Raw genomic sequence first — 6,093 nt, forward strand, 5'->3', positions numbered from 1 at the left:
TATTAGAAACATTTTTAATTTTACCCTAGATTAGATTAGTTTTAGCCTCTTTTATTTTATCTCTCTTAGGGTTAGATTAGGATTCTCTCTCTCTTTAGTTTAGAAGTAGTTTTAGAGAGAGAAAACTTGGATTTTTCATGGAGTTTTGGGATTTTGAAGAAGCAATTTGCGGATTTTTCTTGTCATATATTTAATGAGTCTTCCTAACTTTCTCTCACCTTTCTTGCTTTCATTTTTTCTTGTTTTTTCTTATTTGTTTGTTGATTTGAGTAATTTAAATAGTTTAGTTGTTTGATTCTTGCTTTTATTCTTGTTTTACCTTGTTTTCCTTGTTTTTGTTCATTATGTTAGCTTAGATTTTGTTCTAAAGGAATGGATGAAGGTTATGTGATGAATTGAATGATTGATTGTTATTAGTATGAAATTGTTTCTTGATTATTGTGTATGGATGATGCTTGTATGGTTTAGAATCTTTCTAGCTAATTGATTCTATGCTCTTAATTGTGCTTTCAATTAATTGTGCGAAAGTGAGTTGGTTGAGAGCCCTGAATTCTTCCATACCTTTGCTAGGCTAGTTGCACGAGAGTGAATTAGTTTAGTAGGATAATTAACATGCTTAATTGTGCGAGAGTGAGTTAAATGTGTTGATTGTTCTTAATTGAGGTCATTTTCATCTAATTGTATGATGTTGTTGAATGCATTGATGAAATTGGATTCCACTTTCCCTAGTTTTAGTTGTTTGCTCTAAGTAGTGTTTAGTTGAATCTCTTTCTATCTCACAACCTTTCCTAGTAGTCTAATTAGCATAGATTGGTACACTTAGTCTTTGTGGTTCGACCCTTTACTTGCCACTAACTAGTTTAGTGTAAGTTTAGGTTTTATAAATTTCTAATTTGGTTAGGGTTAGTAGTCCCAACGACCTACTTTCACCCTTGATCATAGGCTGGGATGCCATGGTGGGGACATTCTCTTTGATACTCCTTATATCTCTCCCAAGCTTCATACAAGCTCTCACTCGGGTTTTGCTTGAAACTTTGGATCAAAGTCCTTGCCTACGCCGTTTTCTTTTGGGGGTAGAACCTAGACAAGAATTCCTTAGTAACCTCGTCCCATATTCTAAGAGAATTCGGCTTGACCTCCTTGTCCAACCATTCCAAGGCTCGTCCTATGAGAGAGAATGGGAACAATTTGAGCCGAATAAACTCTTGTGAAACACCATTCACTTTGATTGTGTTACAATACTTCTCGAACTCTTTAAGATGATTTAGCGGACTCTCACTCTTAGCCCCACTAAATTGTCTCCTTTCGATCAAAGTGATCATGGCCGATCTTATTTCAAAATCATTTGTCTGTGTTGTTAGCAATGCAATCTCACTTTCAAACCTGTATGCATCGGGAATCCCCAATTCCTTCAAGGCTACCCTCGGATTTTCTACCATGCTTTGCTCTTCTTCTTCTTCTTCACTTGAAGAACTTGTGCTCAAAGACCTACTAGCAATCCTTCTCCTTGAAAGTGTCCTCTCGATTTCCGGGTCAAAAGGTACAAGGGAACGTCCTCGTGTTCTATGCATGCAAAACTCATTGAAACTATTAGTAACACGACTACAAGTGTAGCCTTAAGAAGAAAATCTTTTTGAATTTTTGCAAATAAGATGAAATAGACTCAACAACAAAAGCAATTATCTACACCATTTCCCGGCAACGGCACCATTTTTTACACGAGGTGTAAGCTAGGTCGTTGAAACTAACTTTCCTATGCCAAAACAAAATTTATAAACGCTCAACACACCTTCATACAATTATAATGGTAAGTCGAGGGTCGTACCACTAGGAATGAGAGCTAACTACCTTTGTCTAAGTCAAGCTATTTGAAATCAAGGGGTAAGGTGTGTGTATGATCTAAACAACTAAACAACAAATAGAAATCAATATAATGAAGCACTAGGGTTTAGGATCCACATATACTAGCAATGGACATAGCAAATTGGGGTTGGAAATTGACTAAGTCGAGTGATGCGAGGGAAAATCAATCATGCAATCAAAAGAGTGTGATAGGCTAATCTCCTAGAGGTCAAACTAGCGTCAACTACGAGAGACACTAACCGGAACCTCACAAACCACCTCAATCGACAAACGTAGGACACAAATAAATGGTCCGTATCAATGTGAACCTACAATGCAATCTAGTGCATCAATCCAAGTTAGCTACTCTTCAATCAATAGCAACATGCACATAATCAATTAACCAATTTAATCACATCATCAACTCCATCAAAATCCCCCAATTAACATCAATCCATCACATCATATATGCTTCACCATCACCCTAGCAAGTAAACTACTCACAACCCATAGAAATTGAGATTAAAACTAAGCTAATCAACCAAATCATCATCATCATATCAAACAAACTAAAATCAATCAAAACTTAATCAAACTTGAACAATTAACAACACAAATGAAATCAAGAACTAAAGATTGCATTAAAGTAAAGAAATACTTGCTTCAAATTAAAGTATAATCAATCTTCAATCATCAAATCAAGGGTTTCTCTCTCTACAATTCTACTCTTTCTCTCTCCATAATTATCCCTAATTATGATCTAATCTCCTCTAATTCAATTCTCTCTCTAAAAGTAGAAGGAAAATCTATATATAGTAAAACTAACTAGGAGAAATCGGTTAGATCATCCCAAAAAGACCCGGAAAGGCGGCGCGGCCAGTGCAAGGGAGAGACGCGGCGACTCTAATGTGGGTGCGGAACAGGGGCTCCAGGAGGCACACCCGCGCCACCGGGCTGCGCGGCCGCGCCCTGGTCGCGCGCGCCCGTGCCTGGGTGCAGGGGACTCCTTCGCCCTCTTCGATGATGCTCATCCTCGTGCGCTCAACTTGGGGATGATGATGAACACTAAGGTAGGCAGTCTTGAAATAATTTCCACGGTGGGTTTAACACCAAAATGGTGCCCCCACCGCATGCGTGCACCAACTCATAAACTTGATCCTTGTGTTCCTTCAAACTTGAGCTCCGAATAGCAAGCAAGAGGCATCCAAAAATGATGTGAAATGAAGGAAGGAGACTCAGGAATCCTTGAATCACGATCTCATCCTGAAAAATAAACGAAAACAAGCAAATAAAAGAGAAAAAGGCCAAATAAACCAAGAAATGCATAAAAATATAAAATCAAGCAAAGAAATGCAAACTAATAAGGAACAAAACTAAAGGAAAACTAAGGAAAATAACTATGAAAAGGCATAAAATTCATCCTAAAAAGAATCAAATGAGTTCCATAAATGACACTCATCAAGACATAGGCACCCTAAAACGAGTGATGATATTCTTCCAGATGAAGGAGATGACATTCATTGTCTTGATGTTTTTGACCGCCTCCGCCTCCGCCTCTACCCATTTGGTAAGTAATCCACAACCACCAAAAGGTAGCGCTTGCCGCTTGGAGCAGTTGTGTAAGGCCCCACAATTTCCATGCCTGATGAGTGACATTTATGGCACTCATTTGATCTCTTTTTGGATAAATTTCATTTCATTTTATTACTCTTTTCTTTAGTTTTCCTTAGTTTTATTCTTAATTTCTTCATTTTATGCTTTTCATAGTTAGTTTCTCTATTTTGTGCATTTTATTGTTTATTTGTTATTTTTCGCTTTTATTTGCTTTTTCTCTTTTATTTGTAGGTTATGATCGATTGTCCAAGAATTCCCGAGCTTCCTTTCCATGGTTTTTCATTGATTTTGATGTCTTATGCTTGTGCAAAGAGTTTCAAGTCAAGGGGGATCCGAAGAGCATGCTTCAAAACCTTGGTTGGGCACTTTTCATGCCTTGTGTTTATCCAAAATTCCAAGGAAAGTTGCTGCCTACCTTGTCCTCCATCACCATCATCAAAGGTGTCCGCACCCCATGAGCTAGGACGAAGAGAAGAAGAGGAGGCTTGCCAGTTTGGTGCGGGCGCACTCGGGGAGTGTGCGGCCGCACATATGTCGTGTGCGGCCGCACATGAGGTGCGTGCGGGCGCACCTTTCTGGGTGCTTCCCGTGCGCGCTTCTCTCTCTCCTACGAGCGCCCGCACCGGCGTGGGTCTATTTTTGGACGTCAATCCTAACTTCCCCTTTGTATATATAGTTATTTCCTTCCATTTTTAGTGGTAGAATTAGATCTTCATTAGTTAGAATTAGATTAGATTAGATCTTAGAGAGAGAAAAACACTAGTTCTTAGCTTTTTAGAGAGAGGAAATGTGGGTTTGATGATTGATGATTGAAGATTGCTACATTTGATTTGATTTCTATCAAGTTTGTAAGGATTCTTTACTCTTTAATGCAACTTAATGTTTGATTTCATTAGTATTGTTGTTTGATTTGGTTGATTATTAGTTTGATTGATTTGGATTGAATTTGTTGATTTCAATTGATGAATTTGGGTATGATGATTAGTTTAGCTTTGATCTTGATGTTTTTCATGGATTGTGAGTAGCTTTATTGCTAGGGTAGTGGTGAAGCATGTATTGATGATGAATTGAGATTAATTTGGGGAAATTGATTGAGTTGATGATGTGATTAAATTGGTTGATTGATTTTGTGCATGTGTGTGCTTGATTAGGCTTGATTACCCTTGTTATTCACACTAGATTGCATTGTGAGTTCACATTGATACGGACCATTGATTTGTGGCTTACATTTACTCGATTGAGATATCTTGTGATGTTTCCTAGCTAGTGTTTGATGTAGTTGGCGCTAATTAGACCTCTAGGAGAATAGCATGATGTGCTCTTTTGGTTGCAATTTCGGTTTTCCCTCACATTGCTTGACTTGATTGGTTGACTTCCCAAATTGATTGAACTTCATTGTTGATGCATGTGGATCCATTCCCCTAGTGCCTTTACATTTGATTTAGTACAAGCTTTTTGCATTGCTTAGTTTAGTCTTAGTTCCTACCATAAACCCCTCACTTGACTTCGGAGTAGCTTGACACTAGGCAATATACATTCAACCTCCATTCTTTTGGGTTCGACCTTGACTTACCACTACACTTCCATAGGGGTTTGTTGAGTTATAAATATTGTTTGATTGGGTGGGGTGGTAGCCCAACGACCTACCGTTCCTACACCCATCAAAATGGTGTCGTTGCCGGGGAATGGTGCTTTGAGTGCATATTGTTGTTGAGTCTATTCCACTTTATTTGCAAAATACAAAAAGATTTTACACTTTAGGCTACACCTGTAGCCGTGCTACTAATATTTTCTTTGATTTTTGTAGCATAGATCCCAAGTCATGGGAGAAAATCCAAGAATTGCCTTGAAGGAACTAGGAGTGCCCGGTGCATATAGGTTTGAGAGCAGCATAGCTCCACCTACAACACCGGCAAATGACTTTGAAATTCGGCCGGCAATGATCACCTTAATTGAAAGGAGACAATATAGTGGGGCTAAGAATGAGAGCCCATTGAACCATCTTAAGGAGTTTGAAAAATATTGCAACACTATCAATGTCAATGGAGTTTCTCAAGAGTTTATCCGCCTCAAGTTGTTCCCCTTCTCTCTCATAGGAAGATCTTTGGAATGGCTAGACAAAGAAGTGAAGCCCAATTCCTTGAGAACATGGGATGATGTCACAAAAGCTTTCTTGTCCCGTTTCTACCCACCAAAGAAAACGGCGGAGGCTAGAGCCTTAATCCAAAGTTTCAAGCAATTGCCTAGAGAAAATCTCTATGAAGCATGGGAGAGGTACAAGGACTACCAAAGGGAATGTCCTCACCACGGAATTCCAACATACCAAGTGATCCAAATCTTCTATAGTGGTTTGAGCTTTCAAGGTAGATCGAGCCTAGATGCCGGAGCTGGAGGGCCAATAATGAACAAGACGGAAGAAGAGGTTGTGGATGTAATTCATGATGTGGTAAGGAATTACATGGATTGGCATGATGTAGAGAGGGAATCGGCAAGCACAAGTTGCTCAACCGATCAATCTTATGTCATCAACGAATTGTCCACAATGGTCTCGGAGTTAGGAAAGGAGGTGAATTCTCTCAAGAACAAGCTCGAGAGTCCTTCACAAGCTTCTAGTCTTCCCTCCCAATTTAAGGGGAG

At 39.1% G+C, this 6,093-nt stretch overlaps 2 non-coding genes across 2 annotated transcripts; one reads left to right on the forward strand and one right to left on the reverse strand.

Moving 5' to 3' along the window:
* Positions 1-948: 948 nt before the first annotated feature.
* Positions 949-1,054, forward strand: LOC145615813 (small nucleolar RNA R71). The gene has a single exon (XR_014107401.1). It is a non-coding gene; the product is annotated as a small nucleolar RNA R71 (small nucleolar RNA).
* Positions 1,055-5,663: 4,609 nt separating this feature from the next.
* On the reverse strand, positions 5,664-5,769 carry LOC145615830 (small nucleolar RNA R71). The gene has a single exon (XR_014107415.1). It is a non-coding gene; the product is annotated as a small nucleolar RNA R71 (small nucleolar RNA).
* Positions 5,770-6,093: the final 324 nt, after the last annotated feature.

Source organism: Chenopodium album, chromosome 25, assembly GCF_948465745.1.
Source record: "Chenopodium album chromosome 25, dcCheAlbu1.1, whole genome shotgun sequence".
NCBI classification, from domain to species: domain Eukaryota; kingdom Viridiplantae; phylum Streptophyta; class Magnoliopsida; order Caryophyllales; family Amaranthaceae; genus Chenopodium; species Chenopodium album.